The sequence below is a fragment of the Mesoplodon mirus genome (genome assembly GCF_964341445.2).
Source record: "Mesoplodon mirus genome assembly, chromosome: 6".
NCBI lineage: Eukaryota > Metazoa > Chordata > Mammalia > Artiodactyla > Ziphiidae > Mesoplodon > Mesoplodon mirus.
This window is the reverse complement of record NC_138982.1, coordinates 41,763,500-41,777,386: the sequence shown is the minus strand read 5'-3', so window position 1 is coordinate 41,777,386 and position 13,887 is coordinate 41,763,500.

Sequence of the window (13,887 nt, the reverse complement as noted above, 5' to 3'; positions counted from 1 at the left end):
CATCATAGTTCATAACTGATGTATACATATATTCATTCAAGAGGCTATCAAACTATGGGCTGTGTGCAGGTGCTGTCTCTTGTCCTGTGAACTACTGAGAGAGGAAATAAGATAATGCTGAGGTGGAGTCCCTAACACAGCAAGAGAGTCAGGCATGGCCCTCTCCCACCTTTGCACACTGTGACTGTAGAATAAGGCAGATTGGGATGCCTATTTTTAAAAGGTTTAAGATGGCTAAGGGAAAGAAGAAGAGAGAAAGGTTAATTTAAACTAAGTCCAAGGAAGGCTTTTGGGGATGGTAGTATATGACCGGATCTTAAAGGATGGGTAAGAATTTTACATACACACAATGGCAGGGGGGTGATCATCAAAGAGGGGGAAGTAGTGTGGATGCAGCATGGAGATGGGGAGGGCATTGAGGGTGTTGTTGCCAACTTGTGGTCAGCTGATGCTATACCCCATGGCTGAGTCAGAAGGAGGAGGAAGCACAAAACTCTACTCAGAGGGAATTCTCAGAGTTATATCTAATTTTCTAGGTGTGAATTCCCACATCCAGAAAAAAACACCAAGTAGGTAGGACTTTCAGATTTTGAGACTCCCTCATTTTAGCTATTTCTCTATAAAGAAGTCCCAAGATCTTCCTCCTTGCCTCGGTTCAAATCTTAGCTTTATACTTGCTAACACTAAGATCTTAGGCAACTGATCCATTCCTCTCAGATTCTTTGTTTTCTTATCCATATACCTCCTCTAGGGTGCTTGTGAGAATTTAAATAACATAAAGCCTCAAAACTGCTCAGAAGAGTACTTGGCACCTATGAATATTTAAGTTCTTCCCTGTGAGTTCAGCCTCCCAAGGCTTGAAGACAGATATGGCAACCAGACTAACTGGATCATTTTCTGAGGCTTGGGTTGAATCGTTGACAAACCACAGAGTCTGTATAGTTATGCGTAGCATGATCAACTGTCCCAGTTTGTCCAGGACTGAGGGGTTTCCTGGGATATGGGACTTTGATTGCTAAAATGGGGACAGTCCCAGGAAATCAGGATGGTTTGTCACCCTACTCTTGTGGTTAAGTGGGGCCTCTGGACCCAGTCCATCTAGGTTCCAATCTTAGTTTTGCCATTACCATATGCATAAACATGAACAAGGTACCCAACCCTCCATACTTCAGTTTCTTCATCTGTAACAAAAAGACTAAAATAATAGTGCTAACCTCGTAAAGTTGTTATGAAGATTAAACAAGTTAGTATACATAATTTAGCTCTTTTTAGTAGTAGAAGATACCAAACTTTCTTTGTCTTGACCCACCTAACTCTAAGTTCCTTAGATAATCCTTAAAAAAATAACTTGTTGAAAGGAATCAAATTAATTGCTACTTGTGTACTTACACACTCTCTGTCTTCACAATGGATTTGAGGTGGAGTGAATCTCTTCTCTCGGTGACCCTGGCAACGTGGGCTTACCCTGTCCTCGTATTCTGGCACTGTGTTGCTTGGTCTTTTGCATCATTGGGTATTTGGGTTAGAACATGGCTTATGACTTAGAACCTCTCTACTCCCCCTGAAGGGAGCAGGGCTCAGCATTGGGAGTCAGGACACTGGGCTCATGGGTTCAACCTTGGCCACAGCCTTCCCTCTCTGGATCTCAGCTTCCTAATACTTTAAATAAGGAGGTTGAATGGCATGACTCCCAAGGTCCTTTGGTTTTGAGTGAAGACATTGCAGGGATACATTTTCTTCTTTTCCCTTTCTTTCTCTAGCTCAGGAAACAGAGAAGGGAAAAGCAGACAACAGCAGTTTCCTTGCATGTCCCAAGATGTCTCACCATCCTACGGAGGGGAATTCTGAAGCCTTACACAAAGGCTAGTGTAGGCTCTGCCCCTCTAATTATGGCCCATTAAGGCCCCAGATCCCTCCTGTCTGCAGAATGTTCTATTTAACATTCTCCCTGGTGGTGCCGTCGCCAAGGACGCAAGCCATTGCACTCACTTCTGTTGATGTTTATGTTGAGAAAGTAGATAATCCTCACTGCAGTGACAAGTTGATTGAAGCAAGTAAAAACCGAATAGGGTTTAGTATTCTAATTGCTGACAGATTCATAATGGTGTGTGAGCCTGGTGTCTGCCTGGCTACCCTGCTGTTCAGAACAAAGTGTGAAGTTAAAGAGTATATTGTTTCTGGTATGAGATTTCTCAACCCCAGAATTGTTCCTTTTCTGAAGGGAGGTAAGGGAGAGAAATGTGGCTTTCTGAAAATGATAAAGAAAAACATCTAGTGGACTTAAGGGGAAAGAGACAATCAGGTGGGGTTTTCTAGTGAAAAGATAAGTGGAGATGGGTGTAGGGGGAAAACATCTGAGTTCTAGTTGGATGGTGACATTGTGTCACTTGGGGCAAGTCACTTAACCTCTCTGACCTGTTAAATGGGTCTGTTAGATTGAAACTGTTTATAATTTTGTTGTCTTACAGTAGTTTTCTATTAAATATTTCTTGGAAGAATAACACACAATCAAACAAAATCAGAATAGTTTTGATTTAATATCCCTAACCCCCTGGCACTAGCTGGGAATATACATTGTCCATTGATATCTATATGTGTATGTTAAATTATACAAAGTAGATCACAAGGATTCACAAATTTCTAATATTGGCTGTCCTTGGGTTGATAAGGATGTCAGTAAGACTAGGGGTTGGGAAAAATGTATTTCAACTGTATCTGCATAGCTTTATTTCTTATATAAAATATTTGAAAGAAATATAGCAAAATATGAAGAATTATTAATTATAGGTAGTGAAAAAGACAGGTGTTATAATAGTTAAGTACTTCTCCTATTTCTCTAAATTGTTGCTTCTTCAAATTCGAATATTTTTTGATTTGGTAAGGCATCCTTTTTGAACCTCAGCTTTCTCATTTATAAGATAAGAAAGTAAGTCTAGGTGATCTCCAAGATCCTTTGAACCATTAAATTCTATCTCTGGTAAGAAAATAAAAACAAGATGGCTAATTGACAGGGAAGGATGAACCAATTTTTTTTTTTTTTTTAATTTTGGCTGTGTTGGGTCCTCGTTTCTGTGCGAGGGCTTTCTCTAGTTGCGGCGAGCCGGGGCCACTCTTCATCGCGGTGTGCGGGCCTCTCACTGTCGCGGCCACTCTTGTTGTGGAGCACAGGCTCCTGATGCGCAGGCTCAGTAGTTGTGGCTCACGGGCCTAGTTGCTCCGCGGCATGTGGGATCTTCCCAGACCAGGGCTCAAACCCATGTCCCCTGCATTGGCAGGCAGATTCTCAACCACTGCGCCATCAGAGAAGCCCCCAAAAGAACCAATTTTAAGCAAGTATGCGGGAAGATTTTGTTGGGGCCCTCTTAAAAGTAAAGGTGATGATTTTGTCTTCCTTTCAACTTCCAGTAATTCTATGTAGATATATAGTTCCCAAATGCTAATTTAAACATCTAACATTTGAGAATCACCCACAGTATTTCTCTGCCTTTGCAGAAATTACCACTATGATGAAGAGGAAAGTGGTAATTATTCCAGAGGAAGAATGGGCTCTTGCAATGAAGTGTGGTTTGGGAATTAGAAGATTCAGGATTTTAGTCCTGTCTATGGTACTCTCCATCTAGGTGACTGAGCAATTCACTTTAACTTCTCGGGGTCCTGGCTTCCTCATTTGTAAAGTGAATGAATTGGACTAGGTAATTGTAAAGGTCTATTCTGTAAGGAAAAAGAAAGAAACAAATATTTTACTTGATAATGAAACCACTGTGGGAGAAAGATGGAAGACAAACAGCAACAGATGAGGAATGTCATAGGTAGAGTTCATAGTAATTATAGCTATTAGACTAGCTGTGATCAGTCTTTAGGTCATCTGGAAGCCAAGTATTCCACAGTTTTATTTCAAGGTGGAGTCATTCTTTCAGTGCCTTCTCTCTGGACTCTTTTTGCCATCTTCTCTATAGCATGTACACTCTATGCTGCTTTGCTCTTGTGCTGTGCTGGGCTCCTTACTTATCTTTGTATCCTGAACATTATTTTTCTTGATGCTCTGATTATTCTCCATGAAAACACACAAACACACACATACTCACACACACACACATATGTATATATACACACATTTGAGATTTTTCAACCTCAGAATATATATATATATATGTATATATATGTATATATACATATATATATATATATATACATATATATATATATTTGTGGGTCATGGTCTTTGATTTCTTAATCACTTTCATTTTCAGGAATATCCCTCCAGTGTGCACTCTGGGTAACTTCCTAAAACTTTGGTGCTGAAAATCCTTTGTAATGGATAATTTCATGTTTATAATAAATAATTCTTTTACTCACTCATCAGTTATTACTGGGTGGAGTTAAAAATGGTTCTACTCTTCTTGAAACAAAATATGGAATGCTTTTTTTTTCATAAATAAACTTTAGTTCTGTACTCTAATTGCTATATTATTTTGTCTCTTCCTATCCTTATCTCATATCGATCTGACTTTTTTAGAATCATCTCCTGGATTTATACAAGTCTTTCTCCAGTAAGATGGTGAAAAGCTTCAGGCACATTATGAGCTAATAAATTGACAGTTTCTAGATTAAAGCAAATGCAGAGACAATGATTAAAGAGCTTCTACACTAGTAAAGTGAATAATAAGCACTCAGAGATTGTCTGTGGATAAAGGATCCCTGTGGGCATATTTCAAAGTCCATTCAGTGGCCAGGGGTTGGAGAGCTTTTCTAGAAGAACAAATACTATAAATCACTTGCTCTTCAGATTTTTTTCTAAGGAGACAGAGACTGAAACCATGACTCAGGCTTGCCAAGGTTTTAGACCTGTGGTTCCACAAAGTCTAAGAATTCTGAAGCTGAGACCACTGAGTTACGTTTCCACTATTGAAAGCCAACTGAGCATGGATAGTCCCCTGGCATCCTGAAGACACTAAAATAAGATGGTCCTCTACCTTTCTCTAACCTTTTTTTTTTTTTGCCAGTCACGACTTCCATTCTATATTATGGATGGTGGTGCAAATTCAGGAAAAGGTACCTGTTGGCCATGCCAAATCCAACAAACACAATTTAACCACTATGAATATTCAATCCTTTTGTTAACTTTTAACACCGGCTTTTTCAGAGCTGTTGATTTTTCTTTAATGATAAGTCTCACCCTGACCAGCTTAAAGTGTAATTGACAGAGAGAAAACAGAGCCTGGATTATTGTCACTGTCGATGGATCACAAAGAAGACAAAACCTGATGACAGTGACGTGTGGGGGGGAAGTTCCAGCGATATTGTATTTTCTGATCCACTGACAATCAACACTTGTTTATGGAAATCACTCTGTCACTGGATTTCCATCACAAACCTTGGGGAAGAAGACTGGGAGGGTGAGGGGAGAGGAAGAAAGATTTGGAATTATCCCCGAGAGAGATCATAAATCTTCTACAGGGGTTGATTTCTTGTAACTATTTCTTGCCTTAAGAACAGTAAGAGTCAAATGACTACCCTGAACTACTGCTTTTCTGCTGACATCTAAGAGAAATACAATATCTTGATATTAGACTAGAGACAGAGGATTGAAAGTTATGTAGCTCATTCTTATTTAAAGACAAGGAAACCAGAGAGTGAAAGCCCATGATCACACTGAGAATCAGAGTTGGAAGTTGTATTTGATTTTTTCACTCACAAGCCCATGTTTAGTCTGAGCTTTGGAGGTAGACTGCATTGGATTTCAATTCCAGCTCCTCACCTTAAGAATTGTACACTCTTGGGCATGCTACTCAACATCTGTGCCTCAGTTTCCTCATTTGTCAGTTACAGATAATAGTAATATCTATTTCATAGGATTGTTGTAAGGAGTAAATCATATAATTCAGGTAAAGTGCTTAACACAATCCCAGGCACATATTAACACAATATGTATTAGCTCTTCTTCTTCTCCTCCTCCTCCTCCTCCTCCTCCTCCTTCTTGTTCTTCTTGTTCTTGTTCTTGTTCTTGTTCTTCTTCTTCTCTTCTTCTCCCTCTCCTTCTCCCTCTCCCTCTCCTTCTTCCTCTTCCTCTCCTTCTCCTTCTTCCTCTTCTTCTTCTTCTTCTTCTTCTTCTTCTTCTTCCTTCTTCTCCTTCTTCTTCTTCTTCTTCTTCTTCTTCTTTCTTCTTCTTCTTTCTTCTTCTTCTTCTTCTTCTTCTTCTTCTTCTTTCTTCTTCTTCATTACACCATACAACTGAGGGCATAGTGAGTCAGATATGTAATCCCTGGACAGCGAGGTATGGTAAGAAGATAATGGCAAATCTGATCCCATCACCCACTGTCACTAAAACACCTTTGAGACTCTGCATTGCCTTCCGAAATGCCTGCCTTCCATATCCCCAGGATAAGGCTCACAAGACCCTTCCTGGTTGTCAACAGCTGACATTCCCAGCCCCATCCTTGGTCATCGTCCCTCCTTATCCACGTGTCTGCTATTCCCCTCCCCAAGGTTTGATCAGTCTCACCCTAGTTTTCTCAACAATCCATGACCTCTCTCACCTGCAGGGCTTCACATTTGTCCCCTTCACCTGACAGATGCCCCCTCTAAGCTCTTTTCCTTGTTAATTCCATGTACTCTTCAAATTGATTTGCTCCACCTAGGCAACCCCTGAACAATCTGGACTTACTTTTTTCGTATCCTTCATGACACACATTTGATTTTCCTATTTCCTTGTCTATCTATCTGGCTTGACTAGATATAGACCCATAAGGTCAGGGATTATTTTTTTTCCACTGTTTTATCTCAGCTTTTAGAGTAATGTCTGCTTTGTGGTTGCTGCCCAATAAATATTTGTTGAATTGAGCAAATGATACACAGGGTTCCTTTCTCCCTAGATAAAGAATCTTGCAGCCTGAACACAATGCAAGCTTTTGTTCTATTCCCAGTTGCTGGTAAATGGGAACTTACAGGTCAGAATCAAAATCACCGAGGTAGCAGTTTCCCAAGAGGGACCCATCCGAATCTTTGACTACACATGAGCAGGGTTTAAGAAAGAACATTGCTGTGCCCTGAGAGAGGCCTGGAATATAAACAATTCAGCCATGGGAAAGAGAGGAGAATGGTGATTAGGTCTCTGTGCTAAGCGAGGCACTTGAAGATGTATGATTTGCATTGTCTCTCTGGGTAATCCTCCCTTACATTTTCTCAAGATTGCCTGCAATAAGATTTCTTAATCACTTGGGGGGTTTAGAGTGTGATCCCTTGAATGTATAATTATCTGCATTATTCAAAACAAAGAAGACGCGTGCCAGTTGGAAAAAAATAAAAATAAAAATGTAGCCTCCAGCAGAAAACCAAGCTCAACTCTCTCCCTCACTCCCAGATTCTCTTTTTTGTTTATTCCCAGTGCCTTCCCTTACATGAAGCATTCCACATCCCTGTTTCTGAGGGCTCTTAAATGGAAGCAGCAAAGTAAGAGTAAGTACAAGCAGTGGATGGATACTGGGACTGAAAGGCATGTAGCATTCAGTTCAGACCAGGTTAGGTGGCCAGATCTCACAGTAGAGCATGTGCTGGGCCAAAATTAATTTGCTGCACACCTTCATAATTAGTTTCAGTGTTGTTTTGTCTTGTTTTTTCTTCTCTTCTCCTTAGGAAACACATTATTCATGTATGCTCCTGAACTCTTGAAACCGTAGCTCTGGTTCCTACAGCCTGTTCAGTCACGGGCTTGCTGTCTGTAATGCTGTGTATAGCCCCCCTCACCTCTACCCCAGGCCACTTGGTATAATGAGAAAGGATCCCACATGGAGTTTAGATGAGTGGATTCTGGAGATGTCTCTGCTGAATACCAGTTGGGCGACCTTGAGATCTTTCTTCTCCTTCAGTTTTAATTTTCTCATCTTTAAAAGAAAGCATTGGTTTGCAAAGGCTAGACAATTTTGTTTTTTTTTCTGTAAAGGGCCAGATAGTGGATATTTCAGGACTTGGGGGCCACATGATCTTTTTTGCACACACTCTGCTTTGCTGCCATAGCACAAAAGCAAGCCATGGCCAATAAGGGTGAGTGTGGCTGGGCTCCAGTGACACTTCATCTATGGACACTGAAATTTGAATTTCATATAATTTTTACATGTCATGAAGTATTATTCTTCTTTTGATTTTTTTTTCAGCACCATTTAAAATGTAAAAACCATTCTTAACTCATGGGCCATATAAAAGCAGGCTGCAGGTCATAGTTTACCAATCACTGACGTATATCTTAGTTCTCCAAGGAGGGTCTGTGAAAGTTCAAGGGAGACATGTGCCATGAATACACAGCAGCACACTTTGTTCCATTGATCTGATTTGCCTTTTTGTCACAATACTTAATTTACCTCGAATTTCAAATGCAATTAAATGTGGGCATGTGATTTTTTTGTTTATCAAAAGGAGCTTGAAAAGACTGAGGAAGTCTTTTAATTTTGATTTTGATTATCTCCAAGGCCTTCACATTCATACTCTAAGAGCTCCTGGAATGGGGTTGCAGCTGATCTTCATCTTCTAGGGTGATTCTGGACCACTGTGGACCAAACAACATTTGTTAAATTTCATTTATTCATGGCCATGACAGGGAGCTGAGGCATGAATAATACAAAAGAGTGGATACAAAATCATTTATACTGCATTCAGCTTTAAAATACATCATGGATATTTTCTCCCTCTGAAGATTTACCTTCTTAATCCCTTTTGCTGATATGAAAATGAGTTTGCATTACCTGAGCTCACAGTGGATTATGGTAGAATTGGAATGCAAAGGAAAGATGTGCTAGAAATGCAATAAAAATGACACCCCGGATTAAATCTTCCTTCTCAAAGCCTCTTGGCTCTCCTAGCCACTGAGCTTTTTCTTTTTTGCCAGTTCCTTCATTGCTCCCTCTCATCGGAGCCATAATATTGTCTTTCCCATTCTGACCACTCACCTTAGCCTGACTCTGGTCCTGGGACTTCCCTGATGTTTCTTGTGTGGCAACACACTCCCGCTCTCACCTGGTTTTGAGACTAGGACCTAGAAAACACTGCATAATTTGAATAGTTGATTGACCCATAAGGAACTGATTAAGAATGATGTATCAACTTCAATTAAAAATTTTTTGAAAGGTACTCTGACGGTGGAGATCTGCCTTGGCTTGCACGTGAGTAGAGGTGGAATAGCTCTACATTCTGGTGATCATTTTTTCATAGTGCCCTCCTTTTTCACCCAGGAAGATGTCACCACTTTCCAGGTTAGCAGACCAACATACGGATGCCTTCTGAGCAGACTCAGCCACCCTCTTCCTTCCCATCCTGGGCCTGCCTATATCCCCTCCTAGGCCGTCCCTAGGATGGCTTCCTGTCCATTTGCTGACATGATTCTGCACTGAGACTCTAATAGCTACCTGAGATTCTAAGGGCCAAAAAGAATTCTTGTGACTTACATGCATTTTAACTGGACAGGAGATAAATCAGATAGGGATACATTCTGTGATATCACTTGGATAGGAGATTAATAAAGTAGGAGGAATAAGGTACCCTGCAGGGTCATCTGAGCCTGTCTCTTAAGACCCTGCAGCAGGAGCACCTGGATGATTGAAAGATTAGGGATATGGGAATTCTGGATTATAAGTGCTTTTTAACCCTTCCTTCCTGGCAAGGAATCCCAAGCATTCTGTTTTCTGGAAAGCTAAATAAGGTTTTAAAATATTAATTGATATTTTTACCTCCTTCCAATTTCTTGGATCCTGGGACTATTCTCTTTAGCCTCATGCTGCCAAGGTGAATTGTTACTACAGAAGTACAGAAACAAGATAGGAGGAAAGGCTTGATTTTTTAGTTTCAAAATAGGCTTTTCAAAGCCCATGACAGAAATGAAAACTTTCAGAGAAAATGCAGTAGAACTTTTAAGAGTCTGGCTGTTTTAGAAATTCATAATGAAGGTTCTGACATGGATTGGTTTTGGCCTAGAAGCAAGCCTAGAATGGTTTTCATATTGATGGTGGCTAGATAAAAATCTGGAGATAGGGAAGAGAGATGAACAAACTAGTGAGAAGCTGAGGAAAGTTCCTGAGAAAGTGACTCCCCCTACTCAGTGGTTAACTTGAAAGAACTGGGAGGTGAGTGGTTAAGTATTACACTTTCCCCAGGTGAGGTGATCTGAGATTAATAGCTGAACAGGAGCTTACTCCCTGTCTGGATTCTAGCAGGTTCTAGGATACTTTGTCTAACACAGAGGAGCAGCACTGAACAAGGATTGGTGTTGCATCATGTCTGGGCAAAAAAGAACAAAGAAATACCTCAGAAGGGTCTGAAGCCTCAGAGTGGCATGGAAGGTATGGGAAATGCTCCATGCATCAACTTGGAGGGTTCAGAGATAGCAGCCTGTGGATCTGGAAAAATCTCATGGTCAGGAAAAAACAGTCAAATAACAAACTAACAATTTTTGCCACCAGACAGTACTGGGATTTCAATTATATAAGATTATATAATCTTTATATCTATATATAAAGATTATATACAAATGTATTGTATTACAGTTTTCTTTGTGTATCTGTGTTTTCTGTATTGGAAATACCATATGTGCTACACTTTTTAATAGCACGGGTAAAGGAAAGACAATATAATGAGTATATGAGCTTCATGAAAGAATAAACTGAAAGGGAAATTTGAAAGCAGAATGGAAAATATAAGATGAAGGAAAGAGCTTTGGGGATCATGTAAACTGATGACGGAGGTAGTCAATGGTCCTGCTCTTTGTGTTTCATCAGAACATACGTGGGTGGCAGGTCCTAGATCTAGGGACCAGACCTTTGAGTGACAGGAATCTTTAGGGAGTATGACTCAAACCACTTCCTATGAGGGAGTCACTTGCAGAGGATTTAATGGAATTATCTTTATCATTTTCATACATCTGAAGAGCTGGCATGGAGGAGGCATTATACTTGTGCTCTAAGGGTTAGAGTAGGACTAAAGTTATGGAAGCTCCAGGAAAAATGATTTCACAAGGTGAAATAGCCAGTGTTGTTCAAAGATGGGATGAACTGTTCCTAGGAGTTAGTGAGTTCTTTGTAGAGGGAGTTTTCAAACAGAAATTCCAGAGCCATTTGGCAGAGAACTGTACAGAAAGGATCAAACAACAAGTTCCAGTCCAAACCTGAGATTCTATTAGCTAATGATGGCACTGTGAAAACATCGACAGAGACAAATTGATCTCAAAGGCTCAGCTGGATATGGGGAAGACCAAAAATGAGGACCTAACTCATGAAGTCATTTTCTGCTTGTATGCATTTGGCAAATTATAATGACTGACCACATCTTCTAGTGTAGACTTTCATTAGCTGATTGGATAGGAAGATTTTAGGTTTATTCTAAATATGGAGACTTGAATTTTGGCTAGATAAATACTGGATAATTTGACAGCTAAGAGTAGTTTGAGAAGAGAGTTGTTATTTTCATTTTTTTAATAAACATACACAAGAAGAGAAAAAAAAATGTTTCTAAAGGCGGTTTTAAAGGATCAGAAGCTGGGATTGAGGAAGAGGCCACAAAGCTCCATTTTACTGTGAGGTGTCATTTTTCAAATGGCTCCTAATCACATTCCCGAGCCTGTCTGGAAAGGCCAAAATATTAGTGTTCTTAGGTGCAAGGCAGTTAAGTGATTACTGTCTCATGCCAAAACATCTTGGTTTCAGCTGAGATCGACACAGCGAAATTACAGTCTCTGTGTCCTTAAGTTGGCCTCAGACTTTTCAGACAAACAAAAAGACTATAGTCATGCCACTAAGGCATGTGTAGAACTCAGGGTAGAACTCAGAATCGGGATCTTGTCTTCTCCTTTGAGTTTGCAATTCAGACTTTAGACATTGGACAGTCATCTTTTTGCCCAGAAATTTCACATCACATCCATTCGTTCAGCAAATGCTTTTTTAGTACTTCTTATGTGTCAGTCGTTATGTTAGTCACTGTGGGGCTAGAAGATAAAGTAGGCAATGTCCTGGCCTTCAGGAGCTCACAGTGGGAGTGGAAATCCAGGAAACCAACAATAAGAATGCTCTGCTTTGCTTTACAATAGAGTCCTGGGAGCAGTTAGTGGTGGACTTCAGAAGGTTGACACAGGCCAACTTTTAGAGGTAATTAGGTTTTAGGCAAGAAGGCAATGATGGAAGATTGTGATTGGCAGGAAGAGTAACATGCATCAATGTCTAGGGGCATGGAAGGATAGGAAGCCTTAGTGTCTCAGGCTGGCTGGAGGAAAAGGTGGATGGATGTAGGGGATTGTGGATTAGAGATGAGGGAAGCCAGATGAGACAGAACCAGATGCTAAAGGACTTTGTGAGCTAACCCAAAGGGTTGGAATTACATCCTGAAAGTGATGGGAGATGTTCCTGTTTTACAGGGTTGCTAAAGAACCAATGAGATAAGACATGTGAAAATGTTTTGTAGGAACATGTGTATGTAGAAATCTTTATATTTTCTGTCATTTCAATTTTGTGGGGAAAATCCTTGGACCATAAGAGAATATAATCAAAAGATCGTAAGAAGAGATAAGTGCAAAGCTTTCCGTGGCAGGAAAGGGCTCAGTGAGACCCAAAGCCAAGGTAAGCACACGATAGGGAGGCAAGAAGGCACCCTAATGCCTTCCAGTAGCCCAGGGGTGGTATGGATGTCTCAGGGAAGCAAGCGCTTGTATACATACAGAATGTGACTCCTTCAAATTTACACTGGATGTAAAAGACTACAGACCGAGTGAATTTACTTGCTTGGCAGCCCTGGAAGAGTCTAAGAGTGCCCTGGTGATTGAGATTTCAACTTTTAGAGGAGCTTAAAGTGAAAATAAAATATTCTAAAAGAAGATGTTGTGACAGAGAAAAAACACTAGAATCCAGGATCAGATACAATCTGAACCACATTTGAATCCTGGGGATCACACCCTCCCTCTTTTTGTCTTATTCTTTTAAATTTTAATGGAATTTATTGAGATATACTTAGCATTTTGACCAATATATTCACCCATGTTACCACCACCCCAGTCAGATATAGAATATTTCCATCCACCTAAAATGTTTCCTCTTGCCACTTCATAGACAATCCACTCTCCCTTCCAGCCTTGGTTTCCTGTCACTATGAATAGTTTTGTTTTTTCTAGGATTTCAAACAAATGGAATCTTATGTATTATTTTTGTATGACTTCTTTCATTTAGTATATTCTTTTGAGATTTATCATGATGCTGTGTACATCAGTGACCTTTTTTCCCTTTTTATTGTGCAGTAGTTGTCCACCACATGGTTATACCAAAATTGTTGATCCATTAACTGTTGATGGATTGATGGATTGTTTCCAATTTTCAGCTTATTCTTTTTTCAGTGGACTCTGTTGGCCAGGACGTCAAAGACAGGGCCCCCAGGCACAAAGTATAACTTGCTACAATAGTTTGAAAGGAGAATTTGACAGCACCTATTAGTTTTAAATTTTCCATCCTTTTTTTTTATTTAGCAAATCTACTCTTTAGGATCAATTGTACAGAAATACCAATATTCACACAAGTCTGCAAGGCCATGGGTATGAAGCATATTTTTTAAATTCTCTACATTTACTCCTCAAGAATCTCCAGCCATTCCACAGTGGTTTTTGTTTTGTTGTTGCATCCTTACCTTTTACTCCTCCCTAGTGCCAAACATTTTTAGCTGACCTGAGGATAATTTAGGAAGGAATGCATTTTTTTAATGCATCCAATTCCCCATCCAAAAGAACTAGATATCTGTATATTCTATGTATTGATATGCATATTCTTTTTAACATCGGAAAGTTTTTATTACCCCATAGCTGCTAACTTTGGTTTTACTTTTTCATCCTTAATTCTGAATTTGTTCAGAATGTAAGAAAGTACCCGAGGA